This window comes from Poecilia latipinna, unplaced genomic scaffold, assembly GCF_001443285.1.
Source record: "Poecilia latipinna isolate Pla-1442-1.1 unplaced genomic scaffold, P_latipinna-1.0 Scaffold948, whole genome shotgun sequence".
Lineage (NCBI taxonomy): Eukaryota > Metazoa > Chordata > Actinopteri > Cyprinodontiformes > Poeciliidae > Poecilia > Poecilia latipinna.
Window position 1 is genome coordinate 204,428 of NW_015113564.1, and position 22,731 is coordinate 227,158.

The 22,731-nt window shown below is 37.7% G+C and overlaps 1 protein-coding gene across 20 annotated transcripts in view; it reads right to left on the bottom strand.

Annotated features, from left to right (window-relative positions):
* kiaa1217 (KIAA1217 ortholog) overlaps positions 1-22,731 on the bottom strand; it is a 104,238-nt gene that overhangs the window by 76,835 nt on the left and 4,672 nt on the right. Inside the window, exon 1 of one of the 20 annotated variants that reach the window (XM_015049467.1) lies at positions 1,972-2,120. The exons of the other annotated variants lie outside the window; for them this stretch is intronic. The gene's annotated coding sequence lies outside the window, so the exon portion shown is untranslated. Of the gene's footprint in view, positions 1-1,971; positions 2,121-22,731 lie in introns of those variants that run through there. 20 annotated transcript variants of the gene reach the window in all.

Here is a 22,731-nt window from a genome sequence, read left to right on the forward strand (position 1 = left end):
ATTACAACGGCAACTTGCGATTCAGGAGCTAACAAGTTCATTTAATTCAGCAATTTAGAAAGTGAAGCTCATTTAGCTTACCATTCTGAGAAACAATTCAGTTTCTCAGAAAATCTGAATAATACAGAATGCCAAGAAAAAACAGAATGTGTATTACAGAAATGTCCATATTGCAAGTTGCTGCTTGGCACAGAGGCATTTAGACAGGTTGCTTTATTCACTGTCTTTGCTTAGTCTGCATTGATGTGTCTGGTGTCTCTGATTTTTCTCTTAAAAATAAACGATTCTAAATAAATAATGAATAAACGATCAGATCAGTTTTTTGTCCAGAGATCTTTTAAGCATGTGTTGATACATGTGGCAGTGTGAGTAGGTGCCAAGTCTTGCAGGAAAATGAAAATCCATGTCCTCATTAAGCTTGAAGAAAGAAGCATGAAGAGTTCTAAAAGTTCAATTTTGACTGACCCTGGACAAAATAAAACCAACACCTGGAGATGACATGACTTACTATGGAAACTTCAGAGTACACCTTACTCAACTTCTCCTTTACACTGGTACCTTGTTTTACAAATGAAATATAAAATGTTCTTACATCTAAAAAGGACCACTGAGGTTCACTCAGCATAGGAAAGATCCTTTATTTATCTTGTTGATGTTGCTTGTGCAACTTTTGTGATACATTCTTTTCTTCCACTAAACTTTCAAATGACATGACTGAATATGGTCCTCTATAATACTTCTACACTTGCAACCTTCTGTGGCTTATCCAACTTGTGCCGGGTGTCCAGATTTGTCTGGTGGGCAATTTTTGTGCGAGCAATCTTAACCTGGCAAAAACAAAACGTCTATTTAAAAAACACGTTTTTTATTGGTCTGACGTAATATATTCTCATTTTCAGTGGAACTGTATCTTGACTTTTCTTTACCTGTAGGCCATAATGAAATTCACTTTCTTAAATAAATAACTGAAATAGATTAATTTGTCTGTTATATTCTGACTCTTTGAAATCAACTGTAGTAAAACAATAAATATGTAATATTTTGGTTGTACCTTGATAAATTATACATATGCTTAAAGTTTCTAGAGGCAAGGAAAAAAGCAAATGGTCTTCAGAGTTACAGAAAAAATCCAGAGGAAACTATGGAGATAACATAGAAATCGTCTCTAATTAGGACTCCCTTACAGATTTTACAGCAGCTAAGTCCAAGATTCCTCTAACACTAATGTTTAATTTGAGTGCAGGAATGAAGAGTCTTCCCAGTAGGAAAATACTGCAATCCATTAGATCCAAACGAGACCAAATCCACAGTAAATCTGATACACAAGAAGCTACTTTGACGCTGCAGATATCATCTCTCTGTGATCTGAAAAGACGAAAAAGGTTCAAAGGTTGAGAAAAGTTCAGCTTGCTTGGACTTTACAGATCCCAGACAGTTAAAATGACAGATAGTGTGAGGACTGTGTCTTGTAAAAATGTTTTTGTTTTGTTTTTTCCCCAGTTCACCTCTCATGATCTGACCCCTCGACACTCTCCTCTCCCCCCATCAGCTTAATTAGACAAAGCCACACACATTAGTGGATCCCTTTTTTCTCTCCCTTCTTTCTGTTTTTTTTTTTCCTGCCCTGTGCTGAATGGTTGGCTGAATTTCAGGCCCTCTCACCTCCCAAAAAATAAAAACAACCATGCAAAACAAGCAGCTTCCAGAGCCAGGGTCAGCATCAGAAAGTAGCAACACTTTAAGAACAGTGAGCTGAATGAAAAACCTCCAAGTCCTGGTATAGACAACATTACATACTGCAAGTGTGGAGACACTTCTTAAGTAAAACAAGTTTATTTCCGTCTGCGTGAATCCACAGCGGGAACAGACAAATAGAAAAAAAAAAGGGGGTAATGGTTGAAGACAAAACATCCTTGCTTCTATCAGCTCTCTGTGAGAGAGTATGTTATTGTATGAGATGCAGCTACTCACCCTGAACTCTTTCTGTAACACAGTATGTCCTGATAAGATTTCTTTTTCTGTTCCCACTGGAAACAACCACAGCGACGCAAATGAACACTCTGCTCCCCGCAGCCCTAAAACTTTTTGCTCTCTGCCGGCAGATCTCCTGATTTCCCCTCCCAACCTCTCTCTCGCTCTTACTTCAGCACTTCCTGGACTGTTGTTTATGCTCCAATCAGGCCATCCAAGAAACTACTGCTAGCCCCTTCCCTTCTCTCTCTCTGTCTCTCTCTCTCTCTCTCTAAAAAGTTGTTTGTCAGAGGCTTGTCACATGCAGGCGTCCATCCATTTGTGTGTTCCCTCCGTACTTTAAAAGGTGTTTTAACCTCTTGCCGCCATTTGGGAATCTGATTCTCCTCAGTCACAAGACCAAAAGAGAAAGAGTGAAGGTGGAGGGAGGGCTTCCTGCTAAATCGTCTTACTGAGACAGATACATTTTTAAGGCATATGGGAAAAGGAGGTGCAGTGCTCAGTTAGGGCTGGGGGTGTGTCTGGAACTTTCTCTCCAAATCTAACAGCTTGTTGTTAAAAACCACAGCCGACTCAACCCTTCATAGCCCCTACAGAGCCTCAGTCTCTCCCATAGTCTGCCAAGAATTTTCTCAATACTGCCCCAACCCCTTCTTTAAAAACGCTCAATTATTATTTCCCCAGCAAGCTGGCCAATGCTCATTTTAAACAAAAGAAGAGCTAAGGTGCTACATGCGAGTACAGAGCAGTAAGGGCAGGGGGAGTGGACAACACTTAACAGTGACCAGGTCAAGCTAATGCCAACTCTCCTCAGTGTGGTGGATATTACTGAATGAATAAGGATCAGTGACTTGTTTAAAATTAAGCTGGAGGATGCACAAAAATGCAAGAAGCTATCTAGAAAGGAAACTATTTTCTACCACACGCCTTGGATTCTTTCAGGTTCCTTCATTCCTGGAAGAAAATTTACCATCATGGAGGTTCAACCTGAAGCAGAACAGTGATCTCTATTGTGGCCAAAGCTACAAATAGGGTGAATTAGACAGAAGAACAGTCATGTGTGAGAATGGCCAAAGCCAAAATCTAACTGAAAATTATAGACAAAACTTTGAAATTTCAGTTCACAGAAGCTTGTTTAATTAATTTCAGCTTGATCAACTTTGAATGGGCAAAAATATTCTGGGTCTGCAAAAGTTGGTATCCCAATACACCTGCAGCTGTTTTACAAAGTGCTGACTTCAAAGAAGCTGAAAATAAATTCATCCCATTTCAGATTTTTATTTATATTTGTAATTTTTTGTCCACTTCATAATTATGTGCAACTTTGTGTTTGTCTAGCAAATAAAATCCTAATCAATTCATTGGGATTTGCAGTTGTGACAAAATGTAAAAAATATTCAAGAGGTCTGAATACTTTTACATGGGACACTGAAATGACCAAACTGAGCCCTTCTATCATCTTTCCTTCAATCCGACTGTACTAATTTCACCCCATTCCTCCTCTAACCTCTCCTTTCATCCCGTTTTGAATGCAAGCCTTTCAGCCATTCAGCCAAGACACATGGGCAGATTGGGGTGCTTCTGTGCCAAGTTGGATTCAGGAAACGTTCATCTTGTTGTTTAGTCTGGGCACCATGTGTTGGAGCAGAGGCCTCCCTCCTTCACCAAACCCCCTTTTTTTTTTCCTTTGGCACAGAATTAAAAAAAAAACACACACTGACGGACGTGATCTGGACAGTCACACAAAACAAAAAAAAACAAAAAACTTTAAAGCACCGGCTAGTACGGAACGAAAAGCAGAAATGTGCAAAGATGAAATGTGCTGTTACTCTACCTGTGGTTCGGATATGCAGGCATGAAGGCCTTATGCATCAGCATTTATTTAATCATGTAATAAAGGGTGAGAAAGACATGTTGACTCAGAGTGAGGGTTATTTATGGAGCAGCAATCTGTGTTTTGCATGGGTGTGACTTAACTTTGTTCACATATGTGCTCTCACATTGGTTTTGTGCTGGTGCGACATTGAAGTTCCTTTCCTGATTTTTTTTTTTTTCCCCCCATCAAAACTGCAAATGGGTCTTACTTTGACTAATCCCTGAGCGTTAAATCCTTCCACTGCTGAAAGGAGACCCAAACAAATGCCGAAAGGAGACAAAATAAATCAAAACAGTCGGGGATTGAACAGTTAAAAGAGCAGGTGAGGATTTTACCTCAGGCTTTTCAGCTCAGTGTCTCAGCCTGTGCCAATCTGCCTCTGAGAAGTCGATCCTTCAGTCACCGCAGAGAATGAGCCACCTGTGAGTTTTGGAAGAACTAGACGGCACTTGTATTATTGAACTTGAGCAAAGAGGGTAAAATGGCACGCGGTTTGCTTTCTGTGATACAAACGGGATGCAGAAAACGAGCCTGAAGAGCTTTATGATCTCTACTGTGAATAAAAAGTAAAACTGATCTCAACATTTCAAAGATGGAAGAAAACATGAGCCTAGATGAGGCTGAATGAACTGATTTAAAAGATGAATCTTATTTCAAACAAAAATATGACAGAATCTTTTTTTTTTTTTTACGTTATCAGCTAACATGCTATAAAAATTAACAGGCAACAACTTGTGTTGATGTCTGTGTTTAATTCTGAATTATCGAACATTGTCTGTGGCACACAACAGGGGCTTGTGTTAAAGCCAAAATGATTCACCATGCATCAGCCTTAAAAACTCTGCCAAGGAGTCGTAGCTTCAGAGTGATTCAGTCTCTACTGAGTGAGGAGATGTCAGAAATTCCCATCTTAGTGAGGAGGTGAGGTTGATCCTGTTGCTTGGTGTGATGCTGTCTGTACTGCAGTTGGTTCCTCTTCTTCTTCTACTTCTGTTTTAATGGCGGTTGGCAAACAACTTAATGGAACACCACCGCCACCAACAGGTCAGATGTGTGGACCAAATGTCCTCGATACAAATATACAGGCCCACTGAGTAGTCTTTTTATATAATGTCATTAAACACTGAGGTTTTGAGTAAGTGGACATTTGTGTTTTGACTGCAATCCATCCCAGACTGCTGGAAGCACGCTTATAAAGCAGACTGTTAAATCTGCTGCCATTTTGAGTTTCTTGGGAGCAGGATATAAGCAGACTTTGATTAAATAAATTAATAACACGTTGAAGTAATGAGAATGTGAAGTGAGAGGTGTGACATCAGAGGCAATCTGTAGAAATGAATGTGGCACTATGAGGCCATCTGACGGTCCCGTAGCCTGCTGCTACAGTGACACAAAAGAACAATGAGACAGAACTCGCCCAGTAAACACCATACAGCAGGTCAGATAAGCCTTATGACTTTGTTTCCATCTCCTTTTTTTTAAGTCATGTAAAGATAAACAAGCAAAGGTGAAAAAATTGGGAGACTGGGGTCTAAGTTGGGGTTGTCTGAAAATATTGGTGCTTTGAAATCTGATCAAAGGATAAATCAATTCAGTAATCCCAGCTTAGTTATTCTTAGCCATATAGAAGAACAAGAAATTACAAAAACTGCAGTAAAATGTAAAAATAAAACATCAACTGATTGGAATGGCATTGGGATGATGATTCTTTTATTTAAAAAAAAGTTGTTTTTTAAAAAATCATCCAAAGCCATTGGAGAAATAAAAAAAAACACAATTGCACACAATTATAACTTGTGTTTTCACACCTGTTTATTTCCAAGTAACATGATACCCTTTTATAAAGCAGGCGATAGAAATCATTTTGCAAACTACAGGCTTGTTTCTTTGTTATTTCAGTTCTCCAAGATTCCAAGATGAAAGAAGGAAGAAAGGGAGGACTTGATAATACTTCAATCAAATCCAAATGTCACCTCTCCAAAATTTTGTGTCTGAATCCTAAGTGTATCCCAGTCCACCAGTAGAGGGTTACAAGCAGTAAAACATCTCATCCTAAAACACAAGCAATAGAATAGCAGGTTTGAAAATTTATACCCATTATACATACAACACAAGATGATATCTATGTATTAAAATTCTTGGGGGGTGGGGGGGCTGACAAATTTGAATGCATTTACCTCTTCCTGGTTGCCAGTTTGTTGGCATTCTGTGGTTTTCAAACATTTGCATCATTAGTTTGATATTAGTACAGATATGCCCTCTGTGATGCCCCCATGTTTGAAGAATATACTCCTTTGTAGGCCAGCTAACAAGCAAAAAACCCCTGTGGTATTTTTAAACAGCTATCCTTTTTCTGTGGGCTTTTTCCAAACAGAGGGATAATTCTGCTTGCAGGAGTTAAGCAGCTGCATGCAACTTTGAATTTTAGCAAATGCAGTGATGACTTAGTTTCGCTGTCATTCCAAATGTTTTAACTTCTGTTAGTTCCACAGTCCACGTGCATGACGAAACAGGCGTCAAAATGATGCACAACACTACATCTCCAGTCAAAATTTCATGCATAAATAAATGTATGTGCCTTCTTTATTTAAGTTAATACATTGGCTAAAATTTAATTCATCAATAGAAAAAACTCTCATTTCAGATATCTACATGTGAAATGGGAAGAAGACAAATGCGTTTTAAATGAGATGTTAAAATTCCTTGTCATATTTAAATGACAAGGAATTGTCATTCCTTTTCATTCTCCCCTCTCAGAGGGGAGAACTCAACAAGGATCTTGTCCAAGCTATAAGGTCCAAAGAGCAGGGCATTTTCTGCTCAATCAAACTAGGCACTGGCAAAAATGGAATGGTTCACATGAATGGTTCACCAGCTATGAACCTATTTTGTGTTGCTTGTCGCCCCAAAAATACAAAGTACATTAAAATTGCATAGCTGCTGCTACATAATAAAATGTAGAAAAATTCTACAGGTGAGAATATTTGTGCAAGGCACTATCAACCTACAGTAATAATGGGTGGGAGAAAGCAGTAGAAATGCTTAAACGAACAAATAAGGGAACCAAAATTCAAGGCACACATGTAAATCATTGCAAGTGCAGCAAACCACAGTTGTAAATATGTGTTTTGTTGTCATAGAAATGTAGATCTAATAATGTTTATGGAGTAATAAAAGGCATTTAGCCTAATTGTGTTTGGCCCATGAGTGCACTTTTGTACCTTCTGGTGCAAGACAAGAATGATTGGGCTTAATAAAATCCATTTAGCATTGCAAACAGTAACAAGTATGAAATATTTATCAGTTGTGCCCTACAATGTCAACAGAAACATTGCTTTCACAATGAGTATGGGATTTACAGCAAGCTGAAGAACTTCATCCATCTAAAAAATATTCATTATGTAGAGCATGTCTACAAGGATTTAGGATATAAAGTAATTTGCTTATCTATAAATGCTCACTTTATTGGTACTTTTAAAAGTGTTTTGGCTGTGAATAATTGATGATTTTGAGCTTCACGTTAAGTGACAGATGTCGCCATGTGAGCTGTTGGCCTCAATCAGCAACTTAGCATACTTCCGTCGACGTCTCAATGGTGCGAGAACTCGCACAGTATGCCTGTCAAAACCTAATATCAGGGGATCGTAAAACAAACAAATGCATTATGATATTTGCAGCACAGAGAAGCATTTGGTCCCAAACACAATTAACATTCAATCTGCTAAAAAAGAGAGGGTAAAAGGGAACATCGCTTTGACTGCTGTCTGGGTGCATTTGTGGCATTTTTCAGGCTGATCTTTGTGGCGGATGAAGGGGTCAGAAAGAGGACTTTGAGGAAACTCTACAGAGGTTCGTGTCCAGCTGAAAGAACAGCAAAATGTCAGAACAATGTCGTAACATTGATCTACAGCAAACACTTAAAGGTCTCCACATATTTCTCAGTGTTCAGGAATGCATGCAGCTTGGATCGCAGTGAGGGGAGTTGGAGGTTAGACTTTGATCCAGATTTTGTTTTTGTTTTTTTTAATAAAGCCTCACATACGGGGCGACAATGGGCTTGTTTGGTAACTTTTTAGAAAACTGAAAAGACAGGATTTTGTAATTTTTTTGTTAGTATGTAGTTCTTGAGAAATAGATTTATCAAATGTTGGAAACACCAAATCTCCTCTGAGGATTTTTTTTGTTGTTGTTAAGTTGGGTGATTTTTGAGTGAGGTTCACATTCTGGAGAAAGCTTTGCAGGTCAGGGCTGCCACCAGAGTGTCAAAACTCAGCATCTGTTCTGTGAAAACAACAAGCCTCCAGGGACAGACCACATGTGGAACCATCCACATAGTGTTACTACCATCACCCGATGAACTTCACATGCAACGGCACTTCAAAACAGATGCATTAGAGAAAAAGAAAGTTTTATTTTATTTTTTAAATGAAATCACTCTCAAGTTCTGTTGTTTTTTAATTCTAAAATATGTACTCTTTGTGTAGCCTTGTTTTTCCCCCTCCACTGTTGTCATTTAAATAACTTACTATATAACAAGAGATGTAATGCCACGTTCACACAGTAGAAATAATTGGATACGTATTCGATTTAGTACCACATATGGAAGTGGCGCAAATCGGATTTGGCTTTTGGGTGTGGAGATTGGAATTGGGATGCCGTGAAAAAGTCAGATATAGGTTGCATATTAATCAAAGAATTAAATTATAATAATAAACATTAATTTCTAGCAAAACAGCTGCCAAATTATTTGAATTATTGTTTTGCTGCTACTTTGTCTGTTAAGTACTCACCAAAGGCACAAAATCCGATTACATATTTTATTTTTTTTTAGATGATTTTGACTGGTTTAAAGTGAGAGGGGTGGAGAAAAAGAAATGAAGCAAAGAAAAAAAAAGATGGAAACTTTTCTTCTGCGTCACAGTTTCCTGAAAAAGAATCAAAACCTCCAGCTGGTGATTACAGTTAAGCAAAAATCCCCTTCTTCAGTCTTCATAATCTTGTACAAAAGTGCTGCGTCAGTCTCATCACAAGCTTTCACCGAGGAGCTGGAAAGCATGTGAGTCTCACCAGTGACGTCACCTCACAGCCAAACCCTTTCATGCCCCCTTTTGAGAGAAGAAAAATCCCCAGATTTCAGAGTGAGTGTGGGGACAGAATATATTTGATCCCTGCTTCAATTTTTCTTAGTGTTTGATACTGTAAGAATGTATCGGAGACGCTCAGAGGCACAGGGCAGCTGTCGGCTCAGCTTCTCTGTTAACGGGGTGAAAAAGATAGAGAGAGAGAGAGAGAGAGACTTGGAAAAAGTGAAGTTTTAGTCACATCCTAACTGAACGAGCTGTGCTGGCAGGGATAAAGTGAATAGGGTCGTATTAAACTCTATCGAAACGAGAGCAAGAGGGAAACTGCAGGCTAAACTTGAAATCCAAGAAGCCGTACACCTGGGGGCGCTACTGTACACACCAGGAGATTTTGTACTCATCGACCTGGTGTGGAGGGAAATCTATCTTTTTTTTAATTTTTTTTATATAAAATATTTTACTACTGTTTGTTGTAATTTATTGAAGTTGTAGAAAGAATGCAAGCTATTGAAATGTCTCCATATGGGCCAAACAAACTTGTCTGAAGCACATAGACTCTGTGAAAATATATTTTAAACATCCATTCCCAGAGAGTTATGCAGTTAAAACATTACTTTAGTTTTTTTTTCTGTATTAAACCAATTTTTAAAAAAATCTAATTGATTTTATTACTAAACATAAATTCAGTGACTAAAAATGTACATAAAAATGTAAAAATAACACTAGCTGAAAGTAAAAAGTAAGCATGGTCAATATATTAAGGATTATGCTGAAGATTATTGTGAGTTTATTGTTGGGACCCCCATAAGGTTGATTGTAAAGTTAGAAACCTGGCACATTGGTGTTAGCTTGCTAGTTAGACATCTTTTCTGCTCTGGTAAAAAGCCTGGACTGCACTGTTTATTTTACCAGCAGACCACATGACATCCAACAAACACAAAATTGTCTGAAAAGAGCGATGGATGACATTACTCTTGTATCCAGACAATGATTTATGTTTTTGGTGTTATTTGCTACTGCAAACGTTTTGTAGTTTCAAGAAGACTGAAATTTCAGAGGGTTTTTCGTCAAAAAGCTGCCATCCACAGCTGACTGATAGATTGAAGTAACAACAGGGAGAAAAGGGAGTACTACCCTACACTACATATAATGTGATGAAAAAAAAACCATACTGCCATGGGCATGTCATAAAAAAGTACTTAAATCACAGAAATAATGTTTGAAGGAATTCACTTAAATCAAAAACCAACCAATGGCTCTTGTCAAAGGCATCAGGGAAATATAATTCTGATTTAGGAGGGGCGGGGGGGAAGTTAAATAAGACATATATGTGAGAACAACTAAGAGCCATGCGAATTAGTTTGATATTTTTTTTCTAAATTGCAACCCAATAAAGGGTGTATACCTTAGGAATCTTAGCATATTAATTCTTAAGGTTTCAAAGCAAGGCGGGAAGTTAAAACTTTACATAGGACATAATTACAGTAAAGTGTCTGTTGCTTTGCAGCCAAATGTGTTGAATTTAAAAAAGGAGTCAGTTATCTCTGGTAAACCCAAAGTCAGGCTCTGAACTTAGAACCAAATGCTAGCCTCTGAAATTATTTGTGTCTTATTAGTACTACAGCGCAGATGGGAAACAATCTTATATACTCTCTGACTGAAGTGGAGCTCTGTGAAAAGCAGGACGACTCTTTATCTTTCTAATTAATATGCGATCAATGTTATTTTCTGTGGAAACTTTAAGTTCTAGGAATTCAAACATTGCATTACATATTTTTGACTCATAATATTTAAATTAAGCCTTAATTAGGAATATGATCAAAGCCTAAAAGCAGCATAGCTGATAAACGTTTAAACTGAGATGCTAGACTCCCCCTCTAAAAGTAAATAGAAAATGGGTACTTTCAGAAAAACACTACATTAGTAAAAAAAAACTATGTTGAAATGCATTAAGGAATATCTGAATTAAATCCATTTATATTGAGACAGAAACTGGAGAAGAATGATAGCATTACTTTACAGTAACAGGAATTTCTATCTAGGGAATACAATTTATGTCTCATCTCGCAAATTTAAAGCAGACATTTGCCAAAACAGCCCATAGCTCATTAGTTATTATTTATTAACCACATACTGCAGACTCTGGCAGTCATAAATTGGGGCTCATTCCAGTAAAAATCTACCAACCAGATACTTCAGGGGTAAATAAAAACCCTCAAGTATCAACTCCACTGATAACTGAAGTCTGCAGGTAAACACATCCTGCATTCAGCCTCCGACTGAAAAGACTGCAATGCAATTCCAAGTAAATTCAGCAAGAAGGACTGTGATCAGTGACTGCTACAGAGCCCAGATAAAGATCAGAAAAAAGATCTTATTCTGCTGGTTAATATATTTATTTGTCTCTAAGGTCTGTTTTGTTCTGAAAGAATGAAGTGAGGGTGATACAGGGTAAAATAGAGGCCTTTTAGATGATTTAATATCGTCTTATACTGCTCAGCTCACAAGGCCCAAGTCATCAATCTTAAACTAAAGCCTTGATGTAAACACAAGGGCTACATGTTTAACCTCTTCCTAAAAATGCTTTAATTCTGTGTAATATTGAAAATGCATGTTTTAATTTTTTTTAGAATGCTTAAAATACATATTTTTTCTCATTTACTTCCCATATCTACATTAGCTCCATCTAGAGTAAAGATGCACTATGATGTGTCCTAGTGACTGGAAACGGCCTGGACCCTTAATCAATGAATAGACTTTTCAAAGTGCAATCTTGGTAGCAGTGACAATAACACTCTTCAGTTAGTGTTGTTACTGAGTGAAGTACACACAAAAATGACAGTTTTGTTGGCTTAGACTTTTTGAGTAAAGTTGGGTTAGAGAAAGCACAGAAATGCAAAAAGCGGTTTCAAAGAAAGATCTAGTTTCTACAATGTGTCTACAGTGCGAGACTTTCAGCTGATAACAGAAGTGTTAAGTGAAAAGAGGCTGTTTGTCATGAATTTTTATCTGGCGATGGGTTTTACAGACTGTTGAAAGGAATTGAAGGGATCCCTTTCAAACAGCCATTTAAAACACTGTCCCATTAATTTATTTATTCTCGTAAATCCAGTCTGACCTCAGATTTCGAATTCATCTGAAACAGTGAAAGTGGAGTGCACAATTTAGGTGATGTCATGTGGTATTTGCACATCAAATAAGCCACAAGTGTGTTCCGCACTACTCTTCCTAAAGGTAAGGATCTATATAACCCAGAATGAAACTGGTGCATGGGCAATTTTCTCAGTAATGGGCAGACTTGATTTGTTGGGTATTTCTTACATATTCTGCTAATAACAAAAAAGTTGGTAGAATATAGTGACATCTAAAGTCAATCAAAAATAGCTACATGCAGAACATAACAGAAGTTCTGTACTTTGACATAGTGATTCTTCAGTCAGCAGTACTTTAGTGAACAATGAGTTTCGACCAGCAGAAGCTTAAAAGGTCAGTTTTTCCAATGTTACAGTCTGTACTGAATAATCTCTTTCCTTCAGATGGTGTGTATGAAGTGGAACAGACCTATAAACATAATTCATGTGAAGACCATGTCACAAAACACTTAAAGCTGGAGCTTAGCTGCCTTCAAGCCATCTCTGTGTTTGAAGTTTACCCCTCCTCTGCGCTGCCAAACAAGGTAGGGAAGGAATTGGAAAAGGAAACTAATGAAAGGGTTAGCCAGTTTTTGCAGCTTAAATGTGGTATATGGAAATGAGAGATTTCTGTGTGACCTTAAATGCAAAAAAACAAATGCCATGGGGTGGTCTCCTGCTGGAAAACTGTTATTCTTCAGATCAATGGGGTTTTATGCATTGGTTGGTGATGCTTTACAACTGAACAAAACTAACAAATAAACAGATATACAGAGAAACAAACAATTTGGATCAAGATTCCTCGTGCCAGAGATGCATCTAAAAGTTGTAGAATATTGGTGCTCAAGGACCAATACTAGTAACCACTGAACAAATGTTCTACGTTATATCTTCTCTGTACAAACATTGTTCTATTAAAATGACAAGAGTACAGGAGATTAAACATTTAAAATAAGACTGAACAGCAACAAATGTTCCACTGCATTAAATTACTTATCAAGTCTTAGTGTATTATGATGTTTCCTTCTTTTATAAAAAGTGCTTAAATATCCTCACTAGATAACAGATCAAGGTGTATCATCAAATAGTATTTTAGGAACTCTGTTTCCTTTCATCTCAGTTGTTTGCTGATCTAGGTCGCTGTCAGATGTGGTTTGTTCACAGTTTGCTGTCATTTTCAGTGCAAGAAACTGGGGCAGACAAGGGCACATCTGAGGCACTAAAAGCTGCTGCCGCAGTAAAGTGGCAGAGAAGACAAGAAACTAAAGTTGAAAGGAAAATACAGAGTGACTGTGGTGATTCAGACAACCATAATGCTTCTGTTGGAGCAACCAATTACAGAGAAAGAAGTGTTTCATTGTTTCATTGTGGGCATGACATAACACAACTTCAGGGACACATTTTTGCCCTCCCAAAGGCATCAACAAAAAGTAAGCAAGGACTGCCTTCTCTGTACTAACCTTGTGTGCTACTCTTATTTTCAATCCAGAAAATTCACCTACAGATACATACACACACCCACACACACACACACACACCCACACACACACACACACAAAGATACGATAGGTAGTGTCTTGGAGACGTAATAAACTGTCACCAAACAGAGGAATCTAAAAACTCTCTGGCAAGCCTAGTCAGCATTTAATTGCATTGGCAATTTTTTTTTTATTTGAAACTAACATTCTTATAGTTTTCAAACCGATATAATTTCTGCGATAATTCCAAATTATGTTTCTCTGATGTCAACAGAAAACCATAACCACATGCCTTCCAACTGTCATGAAAATACTATATGTTAGCGAGGGATGCAGTTTTTGTGCAAAATCCAATTATAATCAGTGTGATTTACTGAAGAAGGTTTAACTGCACTACACCAATGTAGTGCAGAGGCACTTGGACATGGAGAAAAACACGTGCAGCTGCCAGAGCCAACTGATGTGGCTAAATGTGATGGTAGAGGGTTTATTGATTCGCAAAGTTGCTAAAACGTAAAAACTGCTGAAGATAAAAGAACCACTTTATGCTCACAAACAACAGCTGTGATCGTCTCAGTGCTGCAGCTGGTTACTCCATTGGCGATTTCTGATCTAGTCATAGAATTAACTGATATCTCCTCTTTTTAAAGTTTGGGTTGTTCCTTTCGTTATGTCTAAGACTAATAGTTTATCATAGCTCTATGCCAAAAAAAATGTCTAATGAGGAGGATATGACTCAAAACACTTTTTCCTTGAGATAGGCGTATTACAAAAATCACTTCTGTGCTTTGAAACACATCAAGACTATTAAGTTTCCTGGCTCTACAGTAGGATTAGCTTTCATTTAAACAAAAAAAAAAAAACCTTAATTTTCAGCTCAACACAGCTAATTAGGTAGCTTTACTTGAATCATTTATATTGTTGCTTAAGACTATGTTGCATGGCCTTAATCCATACCTTAAATTTATAAATCTCAACATAACATTTCACATGCTATGTACAAGGTAGATTATATAAGACTTCATATCATAAATCATGGTCAAGGAATGAAGAACTCAAAGGCAGGACTAAGAGGCTACAAGCAGGAAGGTAAACAATCCAGGAGTTCTATAACAGGAAAAAACAACTAAACAGAAACAGACAGAGCTGTGAAATATGACTCTAGATCAAACAGGTTGGGGAAAAACAAGCACAAAATGGCAAAGAGCAATCCAGGAGAAAATATGGACTGAAGGGAGTAATTACAAGGTGCATCATATAACTTCACAATGAACGGAAACCTGGTTTCTTAATGAAACAGGAAGAAAATACATCAGTGAACGCAAAACCTTGTCTTTACGGGAGATTTATTTTATTTTTTTTGTTTTGAAGTAAGGTTGTAAGCGTGTGCCCTCCTGTGCCTGGTTGAATGCATGAACTATTAACCTAGCTTTATAAAGTTGATTTCTTTCAACTTAAAACAACTTCTGTCACAAAAAGTTCATTATTTCTTTTCTCAAAATAAAATGTTTAAACATTTAGGCTAATGTCACTGCTACACTACATATAACCACGATTATTTGCAGAGAAGACAATGAACAAGCACATTTTACAAGGGTAACAAATATAAATTAATGGAAACATAGTAATTGACTTCTATGTGAATAAGATTGAAAGCAGAGTAAAACGGATAGATCCAGACCATCAAAGAGCAATCATTTACGCAAACCTACGATCAATTCAGTGTGGCAGACCAAAGATGCATATTTTCTGAACTGTGGGAAGAAGCTGGCATACATATTTACAGGCCCCAGCTGGAATTTGAACCCATAATCTGAACCATGCCACACTGCCCACCCAGACATAAATACCACTTTAACAAATATTGAATGGATAAGTATTTGCAATTTCAAAAGGCAGAGCCACATTCTGAGACATGACAGTAGGAATACAGTGGGGATTATGTAAAGGTAATAAGGCATCTAAAAAAGAATGTCTTTTTACCAAGATGCCTTTTAGGTGAAACGGCATCTAAAAATGTCCGTCTGGACGGACAAAAAAAAAAAAAAAAAAAAAAAAAAGGAGTCAAGCATCACAACTACATTAGATAAAGAAGAAGTAGATGTCATCCTCAGCCCCAATAATACAACACAAATGAATAAATAATTCAAGCCAAGTACGTTTGGCTTGAAAGGTAGTTCAAGCCAAAGGTTGAACTACCTTTGAAAGGAGGGCCAAACCCCAGTATTACCTAGTGAGCGACATATTTTGAGTATTTATTGTTTATTAGTAAATATAGCATACAATATTTATATTGATATGTTAGTGCTGTATTTTTTTCCTGGATCAAAGCAAGACATTTCTGATCATTTGTGGATCAAATGTCTAATTAAAAATCTTAACTTGATCTTATCTTTATTCAAAAGCCCATCCTTTCTATTAACTACATGGTTAAACGTGTTTTGCAGAATCAAAACAATCTTCACATTTCAATCAAAGAAGCACAAAAATCCAGTACTTTAAGAGGTTTAAATTTAAAACATACTACATAGATGTCTGCTTTCAAAAGGTCTGACATCGAACAAATATGTCTGTGTGCTCTGGCTCTTGCTTACAGTCAGAGGAACAGACAGACATGGATGAATACATATGTGTACGCATCACATTTGCCTGAGAGGGAAAAAGAGCGAAAGAGGGGAAGTGGAAAGATATCGATTTCTCTGTCGACTCTTTTGAGAGGAAACCCTGAGGGAGCCTTTAAATTCACTTCCACCCTTCGGTTGGCTGAATTAACTTCATTTATCCTTTGGACTAAAACACAAACATAAAAACAGATATGTCTAGATGGAAAGAATTTCACGCTGCATTTGGAATTTTTTGCTTTGATCATTTTATTCTTTAATCAAGCCAATGAATGGAAACTGTGGAACTGAAAAACATGCAAGATGTTGGTAAATAAGTAAAGACCTTGCACGTGCAAATCAAAGAAACTGTGACTGAAACCAATTCCTTTGTTTCATCTTGAATCTAACACACAGAGAAACCAAATCCCCTCTGCTGTTTTTCATTGAGAACCGGACAGACCAAGGATCAAGAGAAAAGCCTCGCTTCCCTGAACTACACTTTAGAATCAAAACATACACACACCAGTCCCAAAAAGAAGGATTTACTGTAGACACTCATGAGTGGCCACATAACTTTAGCTCTTTCTTCTTGCTCAGCGAACCAGTTATTGTCCGTTTGTGTTTGGCAGATGAGTCACATCCAATCATCGTCTGAGCACAAGCCCCGGGTCAATGAACACACCATTAACTCACCTATAGTCCATTGCTTCTAATGACTCATTGGACATCTCTTCAGTCCCTGGGTACTTATTGACAAACCAAGGACAAAGGTAAGTTGTCCCCTACAGCTGTGAAAACATCCTGGCGTTGTGGCTGCCTCCTTTGAGGCGTTTAGATGGAAAGCCCTGTCCAAACTCTCTTAATTGACTTTTTTCTCCTGTAGAAGGAAAAAAATCTTTAACTTTAACAAAAGCAACAAACTTAGAGGGTTAGAGGTTCAAAAATTGATTTGAGATATTCTGTCTCCACTGCATTGTACGTCACTTGTTTTACTTTTCTTATTGCAGTGCTCTTTTTTTTATTTCTCTCAAGTTCTTTAAGCACAGAAATCAGATAATCAGATAAGCAGAGAAGTGTTTCTCCTTTGGCTACATACAATAGCAAGTGATATGGGTTACAATGACAGAGCTCTTTTTTAAATATGATTCAGGGTCTCTTTTGGTTCTCTTTTTAGAAATCTTTGCAGCTTAATATTGATCCTTTTTTTAGCCTTTTGTGTGCTATATAAAAAAACTGACAAAATTGATAAAGAGAACTGAGACAACTTTGGTCAAATAGAATTATGCTGTTGCAATGTCTCTGTTCTTGCCATGTATGCTGATTGATTGAAAACTGCATGTTTCACATGTCTAAATGCAAGGGAATAACAGGGATATGGATGAATAGCAATTGCATCTTTGAAGCATGTTTGTTGCTCTTGTTGAAGTCATGTTCCAAATAGCGCACGACTGTTGGGATCGAAACTGTGAAATTCAGTATTCTGCAACACCATGTTTAACTTATGTTAATTTCACAACGACAACACCATCTTTTTTAAATATTTCTCATTACCACAGAAGCTCTTATAAAGTAGGCTATTAACATTGTCAAAACATCCACAGCAACAACAAAGAATGAATCCAACAATTATACCTCAAACAGTCGCCATGGTGTAAAACAATTACATCGATTGTTCATTAGTCTTTTTGAACTGTTTCTTTTCTAACCTGTTCTATCAGTTGGCTGTGCTACAGTGCTGTAAAGATTTTACATGAAAAGAACAATAAATTGATGTACACATTGGTAGTATTGCAGTGTTCAAAGCATGAGAAAAAGTTGCGGCTTATAGTCTATAAATTACAGTAATTTACTGTGTAAGATAACTGAGCTGTTTTTTAAGCTGAGCCATTGCCAGTGTGCTTGTATAGCGAGATTAGTTATACTAGCATGCAGTGCTAGACCAGTGCATAAACTGATGCTTTTTTTTTTTTTAGAACTTCTTACTTCTAGTGGAGATGCAGTATGTGGCAGCAGTGCATATCCAAAAAGGGCTAAATATGATGAGCATTCTGATCGATGACTCTGAGGTTCTAGCTAGCCTGAGCTATCTAAATTGAGGAACCACGGATATGGTTTATTTTCAGCAACCATTCTCAAACATGTGCAATACAAATGACTAAAACTACCTTAATTATTTCCTCTGGTGTGTTAAATTTGCAGCTTTATGTTGTCAACATTTGCTTGCTCAGACCCATCCAATGCCTCCTGATTATTTTGCAACAAGTACGTGTGATTTAGCAAATTTTCTCAGTTATGTGCAAATGAATGTGAACATGTAGGAATAACTGAGCATAATTCACATAAACCCATAAAATGAGTTTCTGATTGCTTGATTCAGAGTAAAAGCAGGGGGTTTAGCTTGCAATCAACCTCCTACTTACTGACAATCTATCAAGACACTCAATTCAAATGTAAAGACGGGAAAGATCCTTTAAAATCACTGAAAATCATTCTTTTCTGCCTAGTAAAGAATGCATGCTTAAGTCTACATGGCCTCTCAGATAGAAGTGGTTTTAAAATGGATTTGTCAAAATGTTCAAAGGTTTTTCATTAAATTTGACATGCTATGTCAGCTATGTGTGTAAGCTGCTGTTCTGGTCTAATTTTGTATTTATTTTTGCCATTTTATAGTTGTCAAAGATGAAAATATCAGGAAATTATGTTTTTTTTTTCTTCATGTTGTTTTTAGAAATTGATTTTATTTCCAATCAAAGATTCAGTGTCAAATAAATGGATGAACATATTCCAATTCTAAAACTCATTTATGTCACACTAAGCTGCTTTTCAGCTTTTTTTTTTCAAGAAAAACAGTCACCAAAATGTCAGATACATATCAACGCAACTTTTACAGTAAGTGAGCAAAACTGACACGGTGATCTCAGCAGTGAATATGTCAAGTAAATCTCTCACAAGTGAATCAAACTGTTACAGACACCCAGGCAAGTACAACAAAATATCAAATGGCTCACTAACCTCTGACACTTGAAGGCAAGCTGAAGCAACCCTGCACATATTGATGTGGTTACACAGTTAAAAGCCAGACACAGCAAAAACACAAGCGTGGGTGTTCTCAGTCCCTTCCCAGTCATCCAGAGGTGAGGTCATCCAGAATCAGAGATTCCCAGGGACAAATTGCTACCTGGTGGGTCATAAAGTCTAAAGACTTTAATGATCATACACATGATGAAAACGTTAAGTTTGTCTAGACCAAACAAAGCCCTGATAAGGGAGCTAAAGACAGGATGAGTCATTATCAACCAGAGACTGTCCAAACGTTAACCTTTCCGACTGATTTGACTTTCCAGGTTAAGATGCTCTCATAAATACACTACAGCCTTGAAGTTTTTGTTCAAAATAACCTAAGAAAATTCATGTTGAATTTCAATAGTCTATCAGAGTCATGCTGAAACAGAAGAAAACTGGGTTTCATCTCTTGCTTCTTGAAGATGTTTTACAAGATTTTGGTAGGGGTGAGATGGTGTGGGGAATATTTTCTTGTAATACTTCAATCTAAATTAAGCATAATTTAAATGCCACAGTCTCCCTTACTGTTGCTGGCCATGTCCATCTTCTATGAACTCAAATCATCTCAAACTAGTTTCTAGAAATTTACCATTAGTTCAATGTAATCCAGTGACCTACAGAGTTTTCAACAGAGCACCTTTGGGATGTGTTAGAACAAGAGATATGCATCACATATGTGTAACTGACACATCAGCAGCAACTGGGTGTTGCAGCAACCGCGTGATGCTTCAACCTGTGAGCATGATGCTCCAACTTGTTGCAAACGAGGTGCACTTAAAACAAAATTGGTCAGTGCATTCCTATACGCTTAGTATATCCTCAGAATATTGTTTCCTTTGTCAAACCTCAAATGAAATGATTGTTTCTTTGCCACACTGTGTCACTGCTTTCTAGTCACCTCTACAAAATAGTAGGGGTGACTAAAAAGTTTTTAGAATGTTTGACATGATTAATAGACTGGATTTTGCAACTTTTATTTTTAATATGTTTATGTGGTACAAAACATTCATGACAAAAGTGAAAGAGTTAATTCACCTCCCTCTGGCTAAAGATTTTCAGGGTTACATAAGGGTAAAATTCTTGACTCAAGAGTCGAAATGGTGTCTGGTGCTCACTGCATATCAGACACTTTGTGTCTGTCAATGTGAAGAGAGACTTTTAATGTCAGCCCATGTGTCCTGATGGACACATGGGCTGACATTAAAAGTTCAAGGAGTTCAAAAACACTGCTCCCTACACATGATTGGCCATTGAAACAAACTGCTTTCCTGTAACTTCTGCTTTCATGCCAAATGCATACTGTCATTACACCAGTTGGAAGTACAAGGCAACAAAATGCAGATCGCATCTAAGCAAAACTGCATAAGCAATGATCAAATAACCAAGTTGTGCCCAAAAAACAAGCCAGCATCTTAGTGGATTTTGCAGAAGGAATAATGTGAACAAACTTCGGAAAACCAGCTCAAAAGTAGAAAAGTTGTGTTATGTAAGGCTTCAACATGTTAATCTCTGCTGCCTTTCAAAAGCTTTTTGAAGTTTAATAAATATTGTAAAACTTCTAGCTCACCAAAATAGTATCAAATTGAGGGTTACTGCAGAATTTTGAAGAAAATTATACCTGAATCTACGCTTAATGTTACACACTGTCTGGAGCAAATATATCAAACGGATTTCACTCTTGGTGGGGGACTCCACTTTAACGGCTGAAATTGGATCCTTTGGTGAGCAGCAGTCATCTTTGAAGCTTTTACACAGTGGAAATGTCACCTGTCACACACACTTATTGTCTGACAGGCCTATGTGCAACAGCTCTGTTTGACTCGTGGGCTTGGGTCACTGCTACCGTCAAGCCCAGTGGCTGGAATTATTTCAGTAGTTGACTCTACAGGGACTTTAATTTTAACACTCAGTTTTTATAGAGGTCGCGGTATAGCTAATAATACCGCTAACAGCGGAATGTGTTTCAAATGCAAGAAAACGAAGGCACCATTTAACAGAGGTTGCATTAAGTCAAGACACTGCATTGCACAAAGTTTATACATCAAAGTTAAGTGAAATAGGTTTACTTTGTTGCAAGTTTCTGCAGAGAGTGTGCTGCTGATGCACTGCCTTTTCAACTGAGAACTTCAAAGGTACTGTCCAGAGATATAATAAAATTGAACAGCCACTGAAGTAAAACTCCTACTTAAAAATGCACTGCAGGACAGGCAAATGCAGAGAACAGTTCATTTATTCTATTTGATGGTCTTTTGTGAGTTTATGATTGCCTATGTGCATGACGGGGGCTGGTGGAGGAGTCTTTCAATAATGCTGTCATAACACAACAGGAGAAAGAGATAGGAAGAGGAGAGTGACTCAAGGAGAAACAAAAGCAGAGAGGGTGTTGGCGAGGAGAAAGACAAAAGGAATCACAGTGAGAAGTGAGGGAAGACAGAAGAACTCCGTGAGGACATGAAAGAAAACAAAGAAGGCTTTAATTACCGGACATAATCAAAGTGTGGTTAATTAAGAACTCTGGGTTTGATGTTTAATCATCTCTACAGGGGCTGACCCAGGCTTTGAAGAAGGTCATCAGTTCTGTGGAAGGACCATTTCTTTATGTAAAGAAGATACTAGAAGCTCAGTGAGAACAAGCACATCTGGTTTCCAGAACAAACCTGCTCCCCCTTCATACCCCTAACCTGACTTCATGATCCGAGATTCACACACAGACACAACTCGGGACCTGTTGATTTCCCAGCATGCCCAGCTCACATTCCTGACCTCCTTCTGTCACTCTACCATTGGACTCCGCCTTGTTGCCTTTATCTACATCACCCCCATTCCTTTTGCAATTCCCTGTCTTTGACTACAAACCAATCAGTCTGCAGTGATTTATGACTGACTGACAGGGAACGTTACAGCAGCTCAAAGAAAAGTCAGTCAAGCTCTCAACAAGAGCATCATAGATGTAAAGGATTCTGATAAATCTTCAGTTGCATACCGTCTTGCTCACATTTCACTTGAAAGTGTTAAAAGGTTGAGTCCTAGCAGGACATGAAAGCAGGTGGCATGCAGAGTTGGGAATGTTGAAAGGAGGACCAAAGGGGAGAGAGATAAGCACTAGTGGACACCAACACAGCAGGATAGTGACAGAGATTTCATGTATGTCAACCCAATTACAACACTCTTCAGTGTGGAAGTTAAAATGAGATATTTTAATGTACTTGAAGCAGAGAAGCTGTAAGGACATATTTTAAAAGGAGGGATGTCAGCTGTTTATTCAGGCAACTACAGCAGACAGAGTTCGCTAGATGCTCTAGCATACATTTCTCTACTTTACCATTTTGCACTTTTGCGAATTTGATCATTTGCACCTGAAAGGTTTCTAAAATTGGTGACAGGGCTCTACTGAACGTTGCAAGGGTACAAGCTTTTATCATTGTTGGCAGAATAGTTTTGGGGAGCGGGAGGATCATCCAATTCCTTCTCATGATATCTCACTTCAGTCAAGATGATATTTTAGTTGGTTTAGCAGAATGAAAAAAA